This window comes from Ambystoma mexicanum, chromosome 14, assembly GCF_040938575.1.
Source record: "Ambystoma mexicanum isolate Mex_15411 chromosome 14, UKY_AmexF1_1, whole genome shotgun sequence".
Lineage (NCBI taxonomy): Eukaryota > Metazoa > Chordata > Amphibia > Caudata > Ambystomatidae > Ambystoma > Ambystoma mexicanum.
The window spans coordinates 350,131,128-350,156,707 of record NC_090940.1 but is presented as its reverse complement, the minus strand read 5'-3'; the positions used below and the strand labels follow the sequence as shown (position 1 = coordinate 350,156,707).

General features: G+C 38.9%; 1 protein-coding gene across 4 annotated transcripts in view; it reads right to left on the bottom strand.

Moving 5' to 3' along the window:
- The window catches only part of LRFN5 (leucine rich repeat and fibronectin type III domain containing 5), a 1,390,562-nt gene that overhangs the window by 964,764 nt on the left and 400,218 nt on the right, over positions 1 to 25,580 (bottom strand). For 3 of the 4 annotated variants that reach the window (XM_069637473.1, XM_069637475.1, XM_069637476.1), the window contains exon 3: positions 864 to 1,016. The exons of the other annotated variant lie outside the window; for it this stretch is intronic. The gene's annotated coding sequence lies outside the window, so the exon portion shown is untranslated. The remainder of the gene's footprint in view (positions 1 to 863; positions 1,017 to 25,580) is intronic. 4 annotated transcript variants of the gene reach the window in all.

The following is a 25,580-nucleotide window of genomic DNA, read 5'->3' as shown; positions in this document are numbered from 1 at the left end:
GAATGCTGAGTTTGCCTGATCGAGGGGGCCAGCAGTAGGGTGGGACAGCAATGCATGGCACTGTGCTGTTGGAAATGCAAGGGTTTTGCATTTCACCTATCCCCAGACTAGATGGTTTTATTAAAGTCCTCTGACCGGGATAACATATATTTGAAGGGTCAATTAACATTATTTTGAATTAATGTTAAACAATGCATTCTGTGGACATAACATTCAGGATTTTCACTTTAAAATGAGTGATGTTATAAATAGAATAGTAGCCAATTCTATTCTGTTCCACATCTTGCTGGCAAAGTGTTCTTTGGTATGTATTTCTGTAGTTTGGCCCTTTTAGTACCTATTTACATTCACACTATTGTGAAATGCATTAGGCAGTAACATAAGATGTCTTACTTAATGCACTGCTGTGCATTTTTTTATTAAATATTCATATATACATAGTTCTGAATATGAATATTCTAAGTATGAGTACCAGAATGTGTTATAGGAGCTAAATTAGTATGTCAGCTTGAATTTTAAATACAAAGCTGAATTAGATGATCAAATGGTGGATGAAAAGATGTATTAAGTAATAAAAATAATAAATCCATGTTTGGTTTCCAGGAATATGTAAATAAACGGCTCCTACATCATTTACCAAGGCACATTCCGCGGTTCTACTAAAATGCTAATATTGATCAGTAAAGTGGTTCACCAAACTCCCCTCCCCCCAAAAACAAACATGTTAGTTCCCGAGGGAACCAGCATTTAAAAATCGCCTATAATACTATATTTCTTTCATGAATACATGACGCAGTATTTTGATATTTTACTGCTAGTCTTCCACCAATTAATCAGATCAGGTGTTTGTTAGTAGTAATTACCTTGACCAGGCATGTCAGCAGATCACTTGTGTTGATTGGGCAGTCCTTTTTCATTTGAAACAGAGGACAGTATTTCCCCACTAGAAGCACGACCTTTTGAAGTGCAGGGATCACGACGATCATGGCTTCTGATAGAGTTCTATTGACCTTTTCCTGTGAGATAAAAATAGATAAAGTAAAGTTATGTTATGTTAGACAATGTTATGTTATGTTAACTTATAATGCGCACCGCTATCGCCCAGAGGCAGTTTCGAGGTGCTCACTTGGCCCTGCAATTAAAATGACAGGGTTGTTTAGTAGGGGTAGAGGGGTACAATAGGTCCAGAAACAGGAGAAACTGGTGTCTGTGTGTGTTGGGTTGCAGATGGCTTGAATGTGTGCACTGGCTTGTTGTATCTGTAATGGTGAGTCCCAATGCTTCGGTTGTTTGTTGTATGTCAATGTCTGTTATGTTGGGTGTGTGTTTAATTTGTAAATTAGCTGGTAGTTCAGGTGTGGTTGGGCACACTGGCTTGTGTATCCGTAAAGGTGAGGCCCAGTGCCTGGGTTGTTTGTTGTATGTGAATGTCTGTTATGTTGGGTGTGTGTTTTATGTGTAAACTGGCTAGTATTTAAGACTATGGTTGAGTACACGTGGATTGTTGTGTCTGTATGGGTATGGTCCAGTGCCTGGGATTGTTGTTGTGTGCGAGAGTTATGTTGCGTGTGTGCTTGTATGTATTTTGGCTGACCATGGGCTGTGTATAGTACAAGGGCGGTGGAGCAGGAGCAGGATGGTTATTACATTGGGTACGCTCAAAGTTTTATAACAGGCTAATCTTCACAATTCTTTCTAAATATGACACATGGCTAATCTTCACAAATTGATCGAAATGTGATGCATAGCTAATCTTCAAAATTCTATCTAGATATAACACATGGCTATTCTCACAAATGTACCTAAATGTCACAAATGGCTAATCTCGAAATATCTATCCAAATCAGATGCATTGCTAGTTTTCCCAAATGTCTATTGTAACACATTTCCCCATCCCAAAATACATTTGAGTGCAACAAATTTACTTTCATGCAAAATACATCTAAATCCTGCATGACGTCTGACCCCTAGCATACTTGTTGTTATAACACATTTCTATCCAGAATTCAATACAATGGCTAACTATGAAGCTTATCAAAAGGGCTGACTATGGAGGGTAGCGCAATTATCTAGGCCCCTGCTGAGATACATCAAGAATAAAAGTAATGGAAATAATGTAATTATTCCAAGTAATGAAATTGTTAGTAAAATGGGGCATATAATGTTTTGTGAAATTGAATTTCAATTTCGTCAGCAGCCAATGGCCACATCACTGTGTATTCAAACTATCACCCAAGCGAGTTTCAGCTATCAAATTATTGTTAGCTTTTTCATTTGTAGTTTTGGCTTCCGCAATTATTAAAAAATGTCATCAACTTGAGAGATTTCCTTGGGCAGACAAGGCATAGGCATGTTTTCTCTGTAGCTAAATCAATTTTTAGCATACATTTTCTATATATGAGCTGAATCAATGTTTAGCATATATTTTCTATATATGTTTTAGTTAATTCATTTTGTGATAAGTAATGTTCAGGAGGCCCATGTGGGGTGATACATGTTTTAGTAATAAATAAATATGCAAACACGCTTATTGAGGGAAATGATGAGGGATGGGGTTCCTATTGCAGGAGGGATCGGGAATGCCCCATGTAAACGTCAATAAATAATGTGCTAAACCTTTTGATATCATGCCCCTGAAGTCCTTAGTTTTTATTTTATTTTAGTGAATGTTGTATTAGGTTTTGCATTCCCTTGTTGGTTGAAGATAAAACTTGACAAAGGACACATGTGCACTAATGAAAGACAGTCATGCTCCTTCCTGTCTGGTGATAGGAGACCTTATGTGGGTAGAGGATGTATGCTCCTGGGCAGCTGAGGCAGGATTGGAAGGACTCCAGCCCTCAGTAGCTTACCCTTTACTGGAAATTCTCCTGAGAATATTGCTTCTGTTCCTGAACATTGAAATATGACTATCTATTTTATGAATCATTCCATTGTTGTCGTGAGGTGGTATAATGAAGATTTTCTCAAACATACTGGGGTCAGGTGACTGCAAGACTATAAAGAAAATGTACCTGGAAGGTGTGTGAGGTTAGTTAGGCAGTTTGGTCTGGGGTGCGATGCTACTCTCCTGGACTTGCAGGCCAAATAATAAAGCACCCCTGTTTGCCATCTATCCAGATCAAAATGTGAGCCTGATTTTTCTTTCGACACCCAGTATGCTAGCATGACACAAAATATTCCCATTTCATCTCGCATTGTTTGATACCTCTCATGTATAACAGAGCTATAAGACACACAACAACACTGACAAGTATAAATCTGATCCATCAGAGAGAAAACTTGTGATTTACAATTTTCACTCATTACTGATGGACCAATTTCTTATGAACCTAGTATAATTGCGGAGGAGTGTGACTGTGCATCTGCTTTGTCAGATAACTGCCTGATCTGTCTCCACAAATGTCAGAGATGGATCTGGGAATCACTGAGCATGAGTGGTGAAAGATATAGGAATTCAGGAACCAGGTGGATTTATGTCTCTTTCACTTAATTCATGCACTGACCCTGAGACAATAACAGCTGTGCAAGCATGCACTACACACGATGAAGAACAGAAATTGACAACATTTGAACATTTGAACATTACCCTTTGTGATAGAAATAATTGAACATTGGGAGGTAATACAGGACTTTTCTTCAAATGAAGGGAGAAATATGTCCTAAGTAGCACGATGAACACATGGCAGGATGGCACAGAGGAAAAGGGCAAACTTAACAATGTAAAATTCTTTAAATCAACCAAGGGTTGGAAAGGTTCTGTAAACCCTTGCAGATTTGAAACTAATTCAAAGCCTTACTCCATCCCTGGAAGCACAGTAAAGATTTCAATGAAACAGGCACTTGCTTCCAGAGCATATTGGATCATGGAAGGTTTACTCCGTGTCACTGTTTGTGGAACACAAATCTAAGTACAAATTTGAGACAATTGCATACCTTATCTTAGACCATCAAATGTATATTTTTAACAATTACAGAAACCTGATGCATACATACTTAGGTCCTTCAATTGTCTTGGCTGATCCCACAGGGTACTCTGCCATAACTGTTAATAGGGACAATGGCGGAGGAGGTGATGTTGCCATCATTTTCAGATCTTTGTGATGTATTTATGAATAACCTAAATTGTTTACCTGAGATTGTGACATTATTGGTACCATAATATTTCTTATGAAATCCGCTATGGTTCATTTTTTTAAATTTATAATCCCCCTTCTCTAGATACATATTGTACTGTGCACTGCTTCAAGTCCTTCTCCCATCCCTGCACACAACTGGCCAAATTGGAGTGATGGTGACTTCAGTTGTGGCTTTAAAGACCACTCAGTCCTGAATAATGTCAACATGTCGGCTATGATAATCTGCGTACACTTCAGACAACCATCACCTAGCCCTAGGCAGCCAGCTTGAGTGGGTTCTCCATCGGAGCACTGAAATCATAAATGTAACTCTCCTTCCACAACCATCGTCAGACCATATGATAATTTGCTTGAAGATCATTCTAGTAGTCAGTCCTTCTGTTAACATTCTGAAGAAAACCATCCAAATCAGGGGTTCCTGCCGTTTAACCAACAAATACCTTGCTACTCTTTACCGCAAGTATTTTCTATTATTAATCCATCCTTAGATTTAGAAAGAATAGTTACTTTCACGCACTCCATGCGTAGCTTGACTGTAGACTGTATTGTACCCATATGCCCCAAGGACATCAACATTAACCAGATACAGAGCTACTGGTGTTAATGGGGTTTGAAAAAAGGTATAAACATGCTTATGAAAAACAGAAAGGCAATGAAGAAGAGATCCTTCCCAAGTCGCAAATACATCTTTAAAAGAGTCACGTTTAGAGCTAAAAAAGAGTACTATCCTGAAGAAATTGAACAGTAACTGCCTCAACAAAAAAACGTCTTCAGATATTATCCCATCTTGGCTGTCCTGTATTCACGGGAAAACCCATGCAATCCACTTTGGAGTGATGTAATTTCCTCTCAAGTACATTGTGTGATAAAATAAAGAATATTAAGAATACAATCTCTTGAAATCTGGTGAAGAAAAAAAGCAAAATTGATGTTGCCCTTTGGGCAACTCTTCAATCGACTCTCAGACTTCAGCATGCTTCAACCTTACATTGTGACTGCTCACCAAATTATTGATGTTATTAACACTATGAATCCCCCAACTTTCCCTGGAGAGCTTTGCCGTTCCATAATTGTGAAGCAGTGCATTTCTGAACTCGCTGAAATCATTACTAACTTTTTGAACAAATCTTTCGGAGAGAGTTCTCTGGAGCCATATTTGAAATGGACATGTATCACACAATTATTAAAGAAGGCTTCTCTCCATCCAGAAGATCCACATAACTATCATCAATTGCCAATGCCACTTTTTTAATTAACATTTTAGACAAGCCACATTGCAACTTTGGGAACACCTCGAGTAGCTATAGTTATTTGTTGATTTTTCAATTTGAGTTCCACCCTTGTAGGAGCATGGAAACTGCCACGATTGATATCAAGGATAACATTCTAAGCATTGTGGATCAAGGTACAATGGAACATCTTATGCTGCTATTGAACTTGTCAGCCAAATTTGAAACTCTGTCTGTATCATTTCATTCTTATTTCGAGTTTGCATGAGGTAGCCAGTATGCCGGACCACACTGCCAAATGGTTGCCTCCCATTTTAAAAGGAAGTCAGAACTGAACACCATGCATCCCAAGGCTTAAACAAAGATTAAGGGGTTCCTCAAATGGGAGAATGTTTAAGCCCTTTGTTGTGTAATGTATTTCTAACATCTTTGCATAACTGGCTGCTATCTCAAAATGTTGTTTTTCATAACTATGCAGATGATACATAACTAATATTTCCACTGCATGAAGTTGAGAGGCATACTTTCAAGCGTATTTCAGCTATCATTGAATCCATTGAGAACCTGATGGAACTGCACTGGCTTACCCTTAATGCAACTTAGACAGAATGCCAAATTCCAATTATCAGTTATTTTAGCTCTAAAGAAGATATCCATATGATGTAATTCCTCTTTTTAACATTGATGTTAAATCCCCAAAAGTAGTTAGAAACTTAGTCATTTACTTTGATTCATCACTGAATAAGAAGAACCATGTAAATATATTGCATAGTTCTTGTAAGTATTATCTGAAGATGCTTAGGCAGATGACAACTATTTTGACTGAAGCTCACAGCACTACCTTAGCAAAAGCAACTATAGGTTTGAACACTGATTATTTAGAAGCTCTACACCCCCAATAGATATGGAATCACTTTCAAATACAAAATAAGGTTGCTAGAACAATATCCTTATCCTAGAAGTACACGTGACTCTAGTTCTTCAAAATCTGAGCTGGCCTCTTGTTTTAGCTAGATTTAAATTCAAATCACTTACAAATGTCTTTAAAACCTAGTATGGAATAGGTACACATTATCTTTGATAAAGGTTTTTAATTTGAATGTCCGTCTAGACTGGTGTGCTCCTTGGTCGGTAACACACTTGCTAAAGAGTGTATATCGTTAAGCCAATTGTTTCAAATTCTAGCATCTATGCTATGGAATTCACCACCAAAAGAGCTCTACAACATTAATGCTCTCTTTCTGTTTAGACACAGGCTTAAACATTCCTGTTTCCACATTGAACCCTCTTTGACAAACTGCCTATCTGTAAACTTGCACTTAAATACATTATTTGGGTCTGGGTGCATTAAAAAAAATACCTAATATGAGATAGGATAATGTTACAAATATCTAAGGTAACTATAGCCAATGTCCAAATTGTTAAAGCTGTCCTTAAGTGACAATGTACAATTCCACACCCTCTATCACCGCTTTAAATTATAATAGGCATTAGCCTGTCATTTGCAACAACATTTACTCCAATATTCCACACACATCCTCTCCAGTTTGGTAATATCTTCCTCCTTGCCATCCACATACAAGTGGATAATCAGGAAACTGAAACTTAACTCTAAATATGTCAAGCATGTTGGACTCACCATATATTCCCTAAAATATGTAACATATACTAAAGAAATCCCCCCCAAAGCATTCTCTCAAAGCTTGTGAACTCAATGAACTGTCACTGCAACCAAACACACTGATCGGGTAATTGGCCTTGATGTAATGAGAAGGCCAATGTGCAAAACAAGTCATGAGTTTCCAAATAACACAACACATCCTTAAATGTAACCATGCTGCCTGGCTGTGTTCTAGGTCAGATTATCTCCACTTGCTTTTCTACCTCTAAGACTTGTAAACATGTAAACCTGTCACCAATGTTCACAGACCAACAAGCTCAATTTTATATCTTATCAAACTGACCTAAATACATAGATAATTAAATCGAGTTAATTAGTCTAATGTTCAATACTAAAAATGAATTCCTAGTCTTTGGCCTCTCTAAGATATTTAAGGAAACAACCTTGCTATGCCTGATCTGCCCTACAACGCCTAAGTATTATCTGGGATGTAGATGTGACAAGATGACTTTTGCTCTGCAGGAGTACATAGATGGGCAATGGCTAAACCGCCTACACTGCCATAACACTACAACAAACCTATGTTGATCCCAATCATAAAGGTAAAAAGTACACAGATATACCTCCTTTATGTTTTGCCTTAATGTGGGCCGAGTGAAGGCTATGCTCACAGACCGGGTGTGAATGTTATCCAAATAAACCAAACAGCAATGTAGCACAGTTTGAAATAAAGGAATGTCAAATCAAGGATCTATAAAAAATAAACCTTAATTAACCACACTAATGTACAACTAACAAGAAAAAACACTATTAAAAACCCAACCCACTAACTGAAGACTGAGAAATACAGAATTTAAGATTTACAAACACTCTGAATTGTTCACAAGGAGGAAAAAATGCAGTAAAGTACCTCAATGTTCAAAACGTATATGCTTTGTGTTACAAAAAGATGCAAAAGGCTCATCCAGTCTCTAGGGTCTCAACAAGTTGGGCATCGAGAATGTGGCCTTACAACAGTACATTATTCAGTTCTTGGCTGTTTGACAGCATCCGACAAGCTGCTTATGTTATGTTATGTTACTTGGCATTTATATAGCGCCTTATGCATCATTGGTATGACCTCAAAGTGCTGGTAGGTTGAACGCCCTCGGGAACCACAGTTCAAGTCAGTAGAGAGAGAGAGTGTTGTATGGTGCATGGGCGCACCGGATATGTGTGCAGCTGGTGAGGTTGTTGCACGATAGTTGCTTTATAGCGAAAGGTGTTGTGCTGAGGAAATCAGTTGGAATGTGATCAGTCTGGAGGGTGGACACCTAGACTGAGATTTGGCTGTGTTAAGCCTGAGGAGATGCCTAAGCTAGTCGGTATGTGCTTCAGCTAGCTGTATTTTATTAGGATGATGAGGTGTAAGTGGGGTCATGTTAGTATGAGAACAGCTAGGCCGAATGTGTCATAGCATGGCTGTGTTCTAGTTGAGTTATGGTGTATAGGGGAGAGTAAGCATAGTAGTGTGATATGGTGATTATCAGTAATGCACCTGAGACCAAGCACGAGAGCAGGAAATCTGTTCTATCGCTTCATCCGTTCCATCTGCTTCATCCGGCTACCCGCTTCATCTGTTCCATCTGCTTCATCCGTTCCATCAACTCCATCTGTTCCATCCACTCCATCCGTTTCATCCACTCCATTTGTTTCATCCACTCGGTGCATTCCATCCACTCCATCTGCTCATATCTATCCACTCATCTACTCCATCCACTCCATCTATCCATTTAATCCGTCCTTTCGTCTTTCCATACACTTCATCCATTCCATCCGCTTCATCTGTTCCATCAACTTCATCCGTTTTATTCACTTCATCCGTTGCTTCAACTTCATCCGTTCCAACCGCTTAATCCGTTCCATACACAGCCTCCGTTCCATACACTTCATCCGTTTCATACACATCCTCCGTTTCATCCACTTCATCTGTTCCATCCACTTCATCCATTCCATCCACTTCATCCGTTCCATCCAGTTCATCCGTTCCAACTACTTCATTCATTCCATGCCCTTCACCTGTTTCATCCACTTTGTCTGTTCCAAATACTTCTTCCTTTCCATCCACTCCATCCTTTCCATCCAATCCATCCTTTCCATGCACTCCAAACATTCTATCTATTCATTGGTTCCATCTATTCCATCTGTTCTATGCATTCCGTCCGATCCATGCATTCCATCAGTTCAATCCATTCTATCCAGTTAATCCGTTCCATTCTTTCCATCGGTTTCGTCCTTTCGATTCATTTTCCGTCTTTTCCATCTATTCCATCCACTTTGTCTTTGTCTATTCTATCTTTCCCATCCACTTCATTGAGTCCAATCCGTACTATTTATCCGTTCAGTGTGCTTCCTCCGTTCCGTCCACCCTTGCCATTCTGTCAACTCTATCCATTCCGTCCACTCTATACATTGTGTCCACTCTATCCGATCTATCCACTCGTACGTTTAAACTATTCTGTTTCTTTCATCTACTCTATCTGTTTCACCGGCTCTCTTTGCTCTTTATTTTCTTGTTCAAGCGATCTTGGACTTCTGTTTCTAGTGGCTATTCATTCCATTTGTTCTACGCGTTTATCTCTTTGCTTAAGCGATCATGGATTTCTGTTTTTTGTGGTTACTCAATCGATTTGCTCTGTCTGTTGTTTCTTTGAGGGAAGAGCCACGTTTTCATTAATTATGATTATGAATGCAGATGAAATGAGACTCAAATGTGACAAGTAATGTGGTTCCAGGCATTTTGAATCAGTGTTTCAGAGCAGTTTGAAAGCAGCGTTCAGCCAACTTCGTCTGTGTACCTGCAGCTGAGCTACTAACATTTTGTGGGCTAATAACTCTAACCCACTCTACTCACCCCCAAATTCAAAATGTTAGTGTAAACTGTTAAGGCATCTAATGCACCAATTCATTAGTTCATACAATCCCTAACATCTAAATGTGTGTATTTTAGCTATGAGATCAAGTATATGCCTTCAAATAATCTAGCATCCCAGTCTTTCTCTGAATAATGAGATAGAGATGCAGCTCCCTAATTTTAGACTGTCTTTCTTTGACAAGAGCATCCAACGCCAATAAAATACACAACATCTCTGACTACAGTGGCAAAGTTTAGGACATTTTCTTCTGCTAACTATGCTGAGCCTTTTTGTACCGCCCTCACGTATCAATCACGACTAGCATTTCAGATGTAGGCCCATTTAGTATTCAAAGTTCCGCCTTATTTATTAAATCGAACTACACATGCCCACACCTTTCTCAGTTCCAATGACTAAATTAAAGTGCAAATACAAGGACTTTCTTGAACCAAGGTTAGTACTCCTTAAGAAGAAATGAATGGAGTCCCTTCACCTTCCCTTTATGTGTGACATTCCTTGGAACTGATGTGCTGCCATTGAACAGACCAAATTTCCACTTCTTCGATTGGTTCAAATCATGCCTTAAACATTAATTATTGAGGTGATATTTATGCTCGGGCAGTGGTTGATATTTTCTTGGTATTTTGGTAGAAACTTCAATATAGAGAACCCTTCAAATAATATGTCTGATTAATGATGGAATTGTTGATTTATCGAACATTTACTGCACTTCTTTTATTACGCTTGTTTCTCTCAAGTTAAATTAAGAAGCATTTATAATGTGTGTACGTGTTCTAATGTATTAACTGAACACTGTGGGCCAGATTAATAAACACTGGACCCAATTCACAAATGGCATTTGAATGTGTGCATCAACGTGGGTACTGTAGGGTATTTTGTGGAGATTTGGGGCCTGACGGTATTTTCTTACCGCCGAAAAATAACTTAGCAACAATCACTCCTTGTATTCAGATTGGGCCATGTACAACAATACTATAAATACTATAGTGGTCATGTATTATTTCAGCACACAGACATGCGTATTTGGTATGCGTGGTTGGTATGCGTGGTTGGTATGCGTGGTTGGTGGTATTTTGGTGAGCATAATTCCCTTGTTTTATTTGTGGCCCCAATATCCACAACCCCTTATTTTTGTTTAGATTTTTCGTGTAATCACTAGAGAGACCTCAGGCTTGCATTTCAGGAACACCACATTTTCATTTTTAGTGTGCCACCATGGGCAATTTCTCTCTGTCTTATCTACGGCAGCGAGCTATCATGTGGTATTTTCACTATCTTATATACGGTAGTGAACTATGTCCCGTGCCTCCCTTTTTGCTGACTCATAGACCTCCGACAAACTACAACACACACAGTTAGTTACAATTGCTCATACTGAACTACATTGTGCACACGGCTGCAGCCAAATGTGATGTTCAGCTACCTTGAAAATGACAATTGCACTGTCTAAACATCTCCCCACATCATCAGCACTGTATTGGTAAATATAAAACACACCACCCGTCTGCTTTCAAATATTTTTGTGTATTATAAAAGTTGCATTTAAACACGATCTCACTCTTTACAGAAATAAATAAAATAGCACAGTAACATCATTGTCTGTGATACACCGAAAAGAGAGTGGCGGAGACAAGAACTCAATTTGCAACATTAAACATGTGAGTAAAGCACAGGAATCCCCTTTCCTACACTGAGTGAATATTCTCGTACACACTCAGCCCCCACACTTCTGTAATTACCTTATCTGTTCAGCATGAGTTTTCTCCAGCTGTTCTCTTTCTGAATTTGGCTCCCTTGAAGATTAACCCCAGTGAAAACAAGCGTCTTTCGTTCTCAAACCGGGGTTATTGCCTGGAATTCTCAGCTTTTGCAGCAGGAATGCTTCAGCCAGGAAACAGGTCCTTCTCCCAGCTCTGCCAAATCTCGATTGTTCTCCCCCTCTCCTCAAGCTCCCCCAGCAAAACTCTAATCACTGCCTCTAGCATGATACTTGCTATGACGCTGCTCCAATCAGAATCAATCATGCCATCTCCTCCCTCACTACACAATGGCTCATTTCTACAGTAACCATTTGTAACCAACTGATTTCCTGTTCCTTCGAGCCCTTTGCTTCCTGTAGTTATGTGGACAGAGCAGCAGAGAAAAAGAAAAAAAAATGAATGTGCGTTTAAAAGTTCACTTTCAGAGTAGGCCTAATTCTGCAGTGGAGACACATTTTTATTAGTGGGTTATGTTAAATGCAGTTTTATTAGTCAGGTTAGTTATTAATAAGGTTAGTTATTAATTTTCAAATGTGTCTCTTGCACATAGGCATTTCAGGTGAAAAATAGTGTGCATTTTTGAATGTGCACGTGTGCTTTTAACTGTAAAAATAGATTTGCATCTTATATGTTAAAATCGTTTTTGACTGAATAGCCTGTCTTTACTTATATGTCCATGTTAATCTGGCAACACATATAGCAATGCACCACACCCATGTGGTGGTGCTGCATCAAAAAAAACAAATTGCTACCTGTGCAGTAGTGCTGTACTCTGTGCTGTAACACGCCAAATATCCTTACATACCCTCCTTTTGTTTTTAGAACTTGGCTACGATCCAAGCCAATTCCTAAAAACAACTTGTTCTTTTTTTTCTTTTAAAATGCATGTGTATTGGGATATCTTTCTCTTCCTGACGTAGCTAGTAAAATCAGTAACATTTTCATTTTTACTGATAGCACAATCAACCATCCACCCATGATTAGCACCAGGACAGCCAAACCCACTATTGAGGGTTCCCCCCAGGTTCCCCAATTAAATCTTTCCACTTCTATTATCCCCAGATTACTAATTGTAATATTGTTTTTTCTCAAATTCATTTTTATAACATGTCTTTCTTTGTGATTCAATACGTATTCCACATCCGGATCTATTGGAAAAGTATCCCTTTGAAAAAAATCGATATTTTCCACTTGGCTTTCCCAAACATCATTTGTTACATGAAACAATGTTAACCCCCCAATTGACACAATTGTATCCTTTGGAACCTGTAAATAAAAAACATTATATTTCACCTGTTTAACCACGTATGTTCCATGGTTTAAATGTACTACCGTCATGTTCTTTAAACAGGTGCTGACCAACCATTTACCTCTGACCATCTTAGCCTGTGCCATTTCTTCAGTCCCCATATTGATAATAATCACTTCACAGCCCTCTGATATACTTGGGTCAGATTTCAAACCACAAATAGCATCTGTGGCATCAGGAACAAACGGTTTACCTGGACACATATAATTTTGTTCTTTAAATTTTACACATGTTTCCAGGTTTGGTATTAAATAATCTTCAGGTTCCCATGACTGAAATGCCACCACTTCTGGAGTCTTAATCTTAATAAATTTGTCCTCTTGCCAAAATCCCACGTTGTGTACCCACTTCGCTTGATAAATAAGTTCAGGGGCTACATATGGGATGCATAGCAAAAATCCGATCTCTAGTCTTTCCAAGTCCACATATAACGGCATTGCATTACCCATTTCGAATGCCATTTTTACCTGTATTATATCAATTTCCCTCCTGGTCAATCTTTCTATCATTTGACGAATAATATCCTGCGAAACAAAATACAAGGGGATATGTCCTTGAATCAATTGTGAAACTGCAGTTTGAACTTCTCACATATAATTCGTTAATAGTCTATCAACAGGACTCATTGTGTTCAATATTTCATTTAAAGTTCTGTCATGCTTAAGTATTATTTTAGTCGCCCGTTGCATTACATCCGCTTGTTCATTTAGAATGATTGCAGTTTCATTTATGAATCTTACTTGTTCATCCAGTCCCCCTCTAATTCCATCTAATGTTTTTTTGTATTACTTCTAGGTCAATACTCAGTTGTTGCGCTTTAGTACTCAGTGTTCCTACCGAAATAGAATTGGCTGTTGATATTGTGGTATCTATTATGGCTCCAACTATAGACATTACTAATGATATTGCGAGCATCACCGCACCTCTCTTTCCTCTCCTCTTCTTAATGTCTGCTGAATTCACAAATGTTTTTTCCAATTGCATTAATATATCTCTTATTGACTGCTTAGTGTCCTCTTTTCTTATCTCCAGCCACTCTTTAGTCTGTTCAATCTTAATTCCGGTATTGTTCAAGTGTTTTTCAACCAAAATCTCAGGATTCAATGGTATGTACATATTTTGGAAAATCATCCTTCTATCACTCATGATGAATCCTGGTGCCTCTTCCACCGCGATACCAGATGCTGGTCCAGGTTCAATGACAACCTGTGCTTCTGAATTCTTGAAGATCCCTCCAAATATCATCATCATTAACCATATCATCGGTATCATCTTCAATGCTGATCGCTTTGCAGCCTTGGTCTTCACCCCTCTTTGGGGCTTTCCCGGAATCCGTCCACGTGGGCTCCAGGACTCCATCGTCTCCCGTGGGCTCTGATCCTGGAACCTCCGACCAAATAATGTTAATTTTCTAAATCAAATAGAAAATAAACAAATTAAGTACATAGCACAATACTAACTTCACCCTTTTGCCAAAAATAAAACATGCTTGGTAAAAATATTTCGTTTTTTTTTTTTTTTCTGAAATTAAACACAAGTTAAAAAAAAAAAACAAGCACATATAAAACAGCATTCAATATTTAATACATTTTCTCTCTGCACACCAACCATGAGCTTCCATTATATATATTTATTTATTTATTTTATATTATATATTTTTATATATATTACAGTGTTTATGTGCCATTATAACAATCAACTTTTTAACTTCTTTGTCACTGCCTCCTGATTGTACCCATTTATTTTCTCTTTTTGTGTTCAAGGGACTTTATCTGTTTCTACATGCTCAAGCTGCCTGATCTCATGTCTGGGATGGCATGGTTTTATTTGATTTACATGGACAAACTGCTCTATTGCCGTTTCACCTTCATTTTTCAAAATTTTATAAACTACAGGAGAGACCTATCTATAATTCGAAAATGAAACTTGTACACCTGATCCCCTACACTGTATTCCTTTACTGATGTCTTTTTGTCATAATAAGACTTTGCACTGTCAGCAGCTCTTTCCAGATTTCTCTGCACAAAAGCAAATGCATGTTGCAAATGCCTCCTCAGTTCATCAATATACTCATGAACTGTGGATGCACTCACAAGTGTCTGCTCATGTGTTCTGTATAGTAGGTGTTGTGGTAACACCATTTTCCTACCTGTAAAGACCTCATGGGGGCTAACACCTGTTGCTTTGGCAGGAGTTGATCTGATTGCCATCAAAACCAACGGTAAACGTAAATCCCAGCTGGAACCTGCTTCTGCCACAAATTTCTTTAAAATATCCACAACAGACCTATTGCTTCTTTCAACTGTACCTGAAGACGCTGCCCGATATGCGATATGTAGTTTCCTTTTCACACCTAGTATTTGCCATACCTTACTCATTAGAGTACTTGTGAAATGACTTCCTCTGTCTGACTCAATTCTTTGTGGCAACCCAAACCTTGAGAACACATGGTTCACCAGCAATGTGGCTGCTGTTTGCGCACTACAATCTGGTGCAGGAATGCATTCAATCCACTTCGACATCAAACATACCACACTCAAAATATAACGGTTTCCCCTGCTCGACCTTTTTAAAGGACCTACATAGTCTATTTGCAAATCTGACCATGGGAGAGTTAGGCCTCTTTTCATCAATGGTGCTCTATGCATTGGTGAAGCAGGTTTAAATTGGGCGCATACTAGACATCCTCTAGTATATAATTCCACATCTTGGGACATATGTGGCCAGTAAGCATAATCTTTTAGTATTTCTAATGTTTTTTGTGAACCTCTATGGCCTGCAGTTATGGCATCATGTGCATGGTGTAGCATTAGCCCTCTGAATGAAAGGGGTACTACCCACTGTATTTGTCCTGTTATGGACTCTCTAATCATGAGTCCATCCTGTAATCTAATTCGTGTTTTGTTCTTTAATAGCACCCTCAACTCTTCTTTTTCCATACAATCATTTTCTGTTAAAGAATTTTGTTCGGGATCTATCAAATGATTATAATAGATTCCCAAAATTCGATCATTCTTTTGTGCCTCAAACAAATCTTGGTCTGGCGTGTCATGACTCCACTGCACCACCGGTTGATCTAACTCCTTTGGTGCTTTAGAACGTGTGACTGCATCAATTTGTATTTCACCGATTAAATAATCAATAGGTAGCAATTCTCCCATCACAGCCCCAATCTTAGCCAGGTGGTCTACCTTATCATTTCCCTCCTTATCCTCTCCTGATGTTTTTAAATGCCCACGAATTTTTCTCCAGTATATTGTTAAATTATTCTCTGACACCAATTTGTCTATGGCTTGTATCATTTTTCCATGTTTAAGTGGCTTTTTGTTGTATGTAACCATGCCTCTTGCTTTCCAACCAGGCAAATACTCCACAAAGCTATTCCGTGCATAGTCAGAATCAGTCACCAGGAAAATTTCACTGAACTTTTTATCAACTGCAGTAGCAATTGCTTTATAAATGGCTGCCAATTCCGCCACCTGACTGCTCCTATCTCCAATCCTCATCCCTATACTGGGGACGCCTTCACATTTCAACCAGACATTTCCTATTCCTGCCACTAATTGTTTATTACTGTCATTTTCAATGTGAAAAGCACAACCATCCACATATACAGTTGGCAAATCCTTGCATGTTTTTTCATCAAAAGCTTTGTGTGGTGATTGTTCAAATTCCTGCAAACTAGTTTCCACTTCCATTTCATTTGGTATTTGTTCAGCTGCACAGTCATGTAAGTCAGCTAACCCTTGAGCAATTGGGTTCTTTTTATTTTGTCCATATCTCACTTCTACGGGAAAACCTTGTAATGCCAGTGTCCGTGAAGTGATTCTGGATTGCGCTAGATTACCTGATCTAATTCTTTTACTCTATAAAAATTGCAAAGGTTGATGATTTGTTTTTCAATAATCACCTTTTCTCCCTGAACAATGGGGCGGAAATGTTGTAGCGCCCACACAGTGGTTAATAGGGCCTTTTCACATTCATTAAATTTCATTTCAACTTGGGAAAATGCCTTACTTGCATAGGCAATGGTTTTGTAATTCAAATCGTGTTTTTGTGATAAAACTGCTGACATACAATGTACAGAAAAACCTATTTCTATAAAGAAATCCCTGTCCTTTATAGGGTATGCTAAACATGGTGCCTTTACAAGACATTCCTTTAATTTAGCCACTGCATCAGACTGCTCTTTTTCCCATTTCCAGGGAGTATTCAGTTTAAGCAGTTTAGTCAATGGTTGAGTGATTTCTGCATAATTTTCAATGAACTTTCTGTTATAGCCTGTCATCCCTAATAAACTTTTTACTCCTTTCACATTTTTAGGATCTTTTAATCTTTGTATGGCCTCTATTTTCTTCTTTTGTGGATTTAGCCCATGTTCAGTCACTTCATGCCCTAGAAAGTTCACTTTTTTCTTGCACCATTGTGCTTTTTGCAAAGATACTTTGGCGCCTGCTTTCTGCAATTGGCCAAGTACATGTCTTATTTCATCAAAATGGCTTTTCAGGCTTTCATTTTTTATCAGGACATCGTCCACATAAACTATTGTTCCTCTTTCCGCTGCATCCGGCATGGCCTTTCTCAAAAATATGCCAAATTCACTCCCACTATTGATGTACCCGAACGGAGCTCTAAGCCAGGCATATTGAGTCCTGTCAAATGTAAAGGAGAATAAATGTTGTATCTCCTCTGCCAATGGCACGCACCAATATCCAGAGGTGAGATCTAATGTGGTAAATACATTTGAACCATGTACCTGAGCTAGGCCCTGATCAATGAATGGCAGTGGCCATCTAGATACTGGTACTCTTTTACTTAACTCTCTCAAGTCTGCACACAGCCGCCATTGACCATTTGGCTTTAACACACCTAAAATAGGTGTATTGGATGTGCTATGAATGGGCCTCATGATTCCCCGCGATTCCAAATTTTTTATAATCTCTGCCAATGATTCTAAACATGCCAGCGGTAGTCTATACTGGCGTACAAACACTGGATTTCTGCTACACCCTTCTGGTAGTGTGGCCACATGTAAATCAGTTAAACCACAATCATAAGCATCTTTTGCAAATACATCCTTAAACTCCATAAATATCTCCTGCAGATTGTCCCTATCCTCATTGCTTTCACATGCATCCGCTAAGGAGATCTGCTCTTCTACCATTTTGGAAAATTCTGGAAAATCTTCTGGTAAGGGAATCTCGGCGCTTTCCTCTAACTGTGTGGCTGTGTCTTTTTGTAAAGCTGCCACTTTTAAATATTTTGGCATATCAGCTTCCACTTCAATGGGCTGATTTTCTGTTTCATTTTCATTTAAATTAAATATTATGCAATCCTCTTGATGGCAGCACACTGTCTCATTTGAATCATAAGGATACACAGAATGAATTTTAAATATTCCTTTGGGCTGAGAGTCCAGGTGTTCTGGCAACTCACCCTTGGCATCTACATACTTTTCAGGGATATTTCCAATCACCATGTTATTTAAATCTGCCGTATAATGTGATTTTAGTATGGCCATTCCTAATGGGGAGTTTTCCTCTAAATGAATATCCTGACAACCTTTATTATTTACCATAATTTTTACAGATACTTCACCAATGTCTACCAATGGAATGTATTCATAATACAGGCCTTGCTGTTTTATAGATTCATTCACGCATACAAATGCATCAGAGCCTTTCATCTGCTGTCCATTTTTGCATTTCAGTGTTATTGCAAACTGTTTTGCAGGAATAATAGTATCTTTCCTCATTTGTATTCGATTGCATAAGGAACCAGTTGTGCACAATGATAAGCCCTTCTTTTGTCTTCAAATTCAGGTGCCGGACCACCTAGGCGTGACCATATTTTTTGATTAAGGACATCTAACACCATACACATTCTGTGCATGATGTCATTGCCCATGAAAATTCATTTTGTGCTCCACTCACTATCCATACATTATGGTAAATTGTTTTCTGCCCAATGCTAATTTTAAGCATGCATCTGCCTGCAATTCGGTTTTCAAAGTCTGGACTGTCCAACCCAGAAACATATTGGTTTTTAATCCTAAATCTCGGGATTTCTTCCCTCTCCATTATTTTTTGCAACAATTTCTCATTAATGAAACTCCTTTCATGTCCAAGCGCTAAAGTGGCTTTTATTGTTTTAAAATAGTCATTTATACCAACATGAACCCATGGTTGCTCATCTTCCATGTGTATTTCTGCCAGAGTGGTAATGTGTTTTTCTGAATCTGTTTTAGGAGCAATATTCTGTTTGCATGTTTTCTCTTTTAAATAAAAACGTATTGTGTGCTCATCTATGGCAGTCTGCCAATTTTTCCTTGGGTCCAAGTATATTTGTACAGGTAGTTTTTAATTGTCGCTCTGCATTTTGTCTTGACACATTAATATAACAGTGACACTAGGTATGCAGCTATTCTGGAGATATACCTCCACAGCATCATTTGTTTTGGCAACGAGGTGACATTCATTTATATTGCTGTTTTGTGATTTTAGTTTCTTAGGCCTCAATGGTTTTTTGGTTAAGTACCACAGCACTCCATTCACCCCATCTATGAGAGGAGACAATCTTTTCAGGCAATCTGTCCCCATCAGAAATGGAATTTCACAAATAGATGTGATCAATACCTCTTGTTTCATTCTGTGCTTTCCTATTTTTATGTCAACCTCAGTTAAACCTATGATGGGCACCTCCTCCCCATTAAAGTTATGCACTGGACGTTGATTTTCCTTCACTGTGATCTGACTCTGTGGGGGGTCTCCCTTCATTGATACTCTTTACCAGCTCCTTGGACATAATTGTGGCCTGTGCGCCAGTGTCAATCATAGCAAAGGTGTGGCATTTTTCTTCTACAGTGATGGGTGCATAATATCTGTCCTCAACTTCCTCTAATACACATAAGAAATGTGAATTCTTACTGATTTCAGGGCTCACCTTTCTCAGGTCTTTTTCACTTTTGGCTAAACACATTGGTAAATGGAAAGACATTTTTCCCTCCTTTTTACCCATTTCTGCGCGAGAGACTTTATTTATTTCTCCATGATCAGAGGTTTTTTGGAGTGTGGCCACTGTTCGCCCATCCATCTGGGTAACATCAGAGACCACATTACAACCTTCCAACTGAACATGTGTAACAACATCATTCAGCAATTTGGCATTTTTTAATTCTGTGCATTTGTGATCATTTAGTGTGATACCAGCCCTTTCAGCCTCTTCAAAAATATGTGGCTCAAAGAATTCTTCAGGTGATTGGCTTGTACCCTCCTTTTGAGTATTTCCTTTTTCTGTCTGTGTTTGGTCATTGTTTTGCTTGCCCAGGGAAGGAGCTATAGTATCCCCACTTACTCCCTGTTCACTGGTATTCCCCATGCATGAGTCATTTTTCTTAAATCTGTCCCTTTGTTCTTTTGGAATTCCTAATGTTTCTTTTTCATTTGTACAAATCTTTACTGTTTTATTTAGCTCTAGGTTAAACCGTACCTCTTTTTTAGAAGTATTTGCACTTTCTGTCACAAGTTCATTTACTGGCACTTTCACATTTAATCCATTAGGCATCTCAGAGCCGTTATGCAAAATTATATCAGAGCAATCTGTCATTTTGGCACTGCAGTTATCATGAGTACTTAGTCACTTTTCGGAAGCCCCCCGGTCATTGCTATGGCCATCAGCCCCCTCTTTGGAAGGTTGTTTTTGCGTTCTACAGAGCTTTCCTATTTGCTCAGCTAACATTTTCACTTGGGCCTCAAGGCACTGGAACCTTTCCATCTCTCTAGGATCCTCTTTCTGTGGCCTAGGTCGATATTGGTTGTTTTCCCCCTGATTGGATCTATTCTGATACCTCTCAGGTGATTGATGTCGGTTGGGATGGTTTCTGAACTCTTGATTCATTTGTGGAGGGGAGCGGGTTGCACCCATCCTTTGATTATAGTCCCCTGGTGGGGAATCATTGTACTGACGTGGATTGTAGTTCACGTTTTGCCTCATGTCCTGTCTCTCAGATTGTGGGTACTGGCCCCTAGGTTGATTTCCATTATCAGTAAATCGATCCACATATCGGGGCCTATCCTGATTACCATATATCATGGTGTTGGGATCAAATCTGCTCTGTGTCCCCAATGACTGGTAGGGACTATCATTTATTTGATCTTGATTTTGTCTCTGGTTATTGTTCATACCTGCCATATCAGGCCGATATCCTACCCGGGGTCTGTGTCCTAAATACTAAGGGCTGATGTAGCTCTCTCTATTACTAGGATCATGTGATACAGAATTGGCGATCTTTGTTGATTACCCCTTTGTTCAGGTGTCACATTATTTTTACCTTGGCTTTGGGCAGACTCAAGGGACATTTTGGCTGACCTGATTTCCATTACTGTGGCTGAGGGTTCTTTAGATTTAGGTCTAGTATCTTTCATTTTATCACTTTCTCTACCCTGAAAATAGAGTACCTCATATAGTTTTGTGCTTTGATGTACAATCCATTCAAGGGACTTGTCACGGTCAAATTCACGGACCAATTGGGATATGATGTCTTTCTGTAGCCCATAGAAGTATGCAGTTTTAAACTCATTAGAATTTGAGTCAAAAGATACATCAAAGCGAGAAAATGCTCTTTTTAAGTCTTGTAAAAATTGGCGAGGGTATGTATTAGGTCCAGCAGTAATTGTGTAAGCGACTTTCTTTGCCTCCTGCATTGACTGAAAAGGAGAAAAATGACGCCTAATTTCTTTTTCAAACTCCAACCATGTCATATTCTGCTGTTCATTTAATCCCCTTATGATGCTGGCCGTCGGGGCATCTAAAGTTAAATGAAAATATTGTCTGTACTGTTCCTTAGGTATCTGGAGTGCTTTAAAAATGTCATGCACCGCTTCTAAGTGATCCTCAATGCAGCATTCACCTCCCTTTTTAAATGGTTTGATCAGGGCTTTAATGGATTTCATTATTTTTATGGGGCTACTTGTTGCAATGCATGGAATTGCACTATTTTGTGATTCAATCCTGTTTTCAGGTGTATGAGATTGGTGGCTGCCCCCAATGGGAGTATCAAATCCCCCAAGGGCGCTGCAACCAAGTTCAGTCACCGGCCCAGTCACTGGAGCACTAGCTCTTTGGGCAGAGCTAGAATTCACCTCCACTCCATTGAATGTGGTACCCTGCCGCCTCTCCTGGTACCTGGGAATGCACATTTGCTGTTCTAAGTCCTTACACTTTTTAAGGAGTCTGTTTGCTTCATTTTGCAAATAGTTGTTTTCATCACTCATCTTATTAATCACCTCCTGCATGTCGCACATTTGCATTTGGCATTCATTGAACTCTTTATTTCTCTTGTCTCTTTCTTGGATCATTTTAATCATTTCTTGTTCTGCACTCTGGAGATCACATTCTTTTTCACAATGTTCTTTTTCTAAAATCTGCATTTCTGAAACAACCTCATCTTTATCCTGTCTAATGTGGTCCACTAAGGCTTTTAAGTGTACCAATTCTTGCTCACTATCCTCAAATTGTTTCTTGCTTTTGGATAACTGAGCATCAAAGTCTCTGCATTTTAATTGCATGTCTTTTTGGCATACACCCAATTCTGCCCTTAACATTTCCTGTTTTTTACTTGCCCCATCTAATTCAGTCTTTAACCTGTTAATTAGCTGAGTATCATTCTCATGCATTCGCAGGGACTTATTCAAAATAAACCATATTTTGCCGCATAGCCATATTAAACAGTCTTTCTCTGCACTTTTATCGGCTGCATTCAATAATCTTGTAAGGCAGACCTGAATTATGCTGCCTTCTGCAAAAATATTGTCTAGTTTTTCTTTCTGCACCTCACCCTGAATGCGTTCACGCCATTCTAACGTGCTATTCGACGACCAAGTCCCATGTGCAAACAACTTTGCCTCTAAATATTGCACTAGGTCTGAGAATGTGGTTTCCCTTTGTGACATTCTGAAATTCGTTTTTAGTGGCACACTGCTATTATAAAATGGGTTCCCTTTAATGTGCAAATGGCAGTGTGAGACACGCTTGCCACGCCCAGTAGGTACTCTATTATCACTTTCCCGGCCTGCAACGCACCATAAATATGTAGGGTATTTTGTGGAGATTTGGGGCCTGACGGTATTTTCTTACCGCCGAAAAATAACTTAGCAACAATCACTCCTTGTATTCAGATTAGGCCATGTACAACAATACTATAGTGGACATGTATTATTTCAGCACACAGACATGCGTATTTGGTATGCGTGGTTGGTATGCGTGGTTGGTGGTATTTTGGTGAGCATAATTCCCTTGTTTTATTTGTGGCCCCAATATCCAGAACCCCTTATTTTTGTTTAGATTTGTTTAGATTTTTCGTGTAATTACTAGAGAGACCTCAGGCTTGCATTTCAGGAACACCACATTTTCATTGTTAGTGTGCCACCATGGGCAATTTCTCTCTGTCTTATCTACGGCAGCGAGCTATCATGTGGTATTGTCTTATATACGGTAGTGAACTATGTCCCGGGCCTCCCTTTTTGCCGACTCATAGACCTCCTACAAACTACAACACACGCAGTTAGTTACAATTGCTCATACTGAACTACATTGTGCACACGGCTGCAGCCAAATTTGATGTTTAGCTACCTTGAAAATGACAATTGCACTGTCTAAACATCTCCCCACATCATCAGCACTGTATTGGTAAATATAAAACACACCACCCGTCTGCTTTCAAATATTTTTGTGTATTATAAAAGTTGCATTTAAACACGATCTCACTCTTTACAGAAATAAATAAAATAGCACAGTAACAGCATTGTCTGTGATACACTGAAAAGAGAGTGGCGGAGACAAGAACTCAATTTGCAACATTAAACATGTGAGTAAAGCACAGGAATCTCCTTTCCTACACTGACTGAATATTCTCGTACACACTCAGCCCCCACACTTCTGTAATTACCTTATCTGTTCAGCATGAGTTTTCTCCAGCTGTTCTCTTTCTGAATTTGGCTCCCTTGAAGATTAACCCCAGTGAAAACAAGCGTCTTTCGTTCTCAAACCAGGGTTATTGCCTGGAATTCTCAGCTTTTGCAGCAGGAATGCTTCAGCCAGGAAACAGGTCCTTCTCCCAGCTCTGCCAAATCTCGATTATTCTCCCCCTCTCCTCAAGCTCCCCCAGCAAAACTCTAATCACTGCCTCTAGCATGGTACTTGCTATGACGCTGCTCCAATCAGAATCAATCATGCCATCTCCTCCCTCACTACACAATGGCTCATTTATACAGTAACCATTTGTAACCAACTGATTTCCTGTTCCTTCGAGCCCTTTGCTTCCTGTAGTTATGTGGACAGAGCAGCAGAGAAAAAGAAAAAAAAATGAATGTGCGTTTAAAAGTTCACTTTCAGAGTAGGCCTAATTCTGCAGTGAAGACACATTTTTATTAGTGGGTTATGTTAAATGCAGTTTTATTAGTCGGGTTAGTTATTAATAAGGTTAGTTATTAATTTTCAAATGTGTCTCTTGCACCATAGGCCTTTCAGGTGAAAAATAGTGTGCATTTTTGAATGTGCACGTGTGCTTTTAACTGTAAAAATAGTATTGCATCTTATATGTTTTTGACTGAATAGCCTGTCTTTACTTATATGTCCATGTTAATCTGGCAACACATATAGCAATGCACCACACCCATGTGGTGGTGCTGCATCAAAAAAAAAAATTGCTACCTGTGCAGTAGTGCTGTACTCTGTGCTGTAACACGCCAAATATCCTTACAGTACTGGGAGTCTGTCATACATCAATGTTGGGAGCTCAGAGGGCACATTTTATGCACTGCTCCATAGTCAACTAGAAATGGCAGGCCAGGTTTGTAGGATATATTTATTGGGCGACAACTAGTTTGGGGGAATATTCCACCCATCCAAAATGAGGCATGCACAATTTTTTATTTATTGAACCAAGTTCTTTTCATGAATATGGGACCCCCAATATTGTCACCCTACAACCTCTTTGCCCTCTTAGGACAAGAAACGCTAGAAGATCTATTTATCATAGAAATAATTAAATCGATTCCCATATGAATACATTATGCATCTATCCAGTTCTGACTCCAATGGTAATCAAAACACTAGGCACCTCAATTGTTCATGCTACATTTGCAGGCATAGAGACTTTTGCAACACACATATCACTATATGTACATTTGATTTATTGTGAAACTGCATCAACCATGTGTTGAGCCGTGTAAGATATCTCGGGTTAAAATTGAAATTTTATAGGAAACCAAATTAAATCAAAACATCTCTGCGTAGCTACATTTCTCTTCTTGTTATTCATGCTAATAAACATGTCCCCTCCCAAACTCAATGGACATGTCAGAATTTCAAACAACATTTTAATAAACTCAATTGTAAGACAGCTACTTAACATTCCCACATGCAAATCACTTGCAAAATGAAAATATATGTTGACTAGATTTCCTTCAGATGTGCTTCTAGTGCATTACTATGTAAAACTGTAATGGGCAACGTAAAGATGGAAAATGGGTAGCAACTAGTAACCCTTTCCCATTTGTCTTGAAATGATCAGCACCAGTAACAGGACTGTGTTTTGTGATGTAACCAG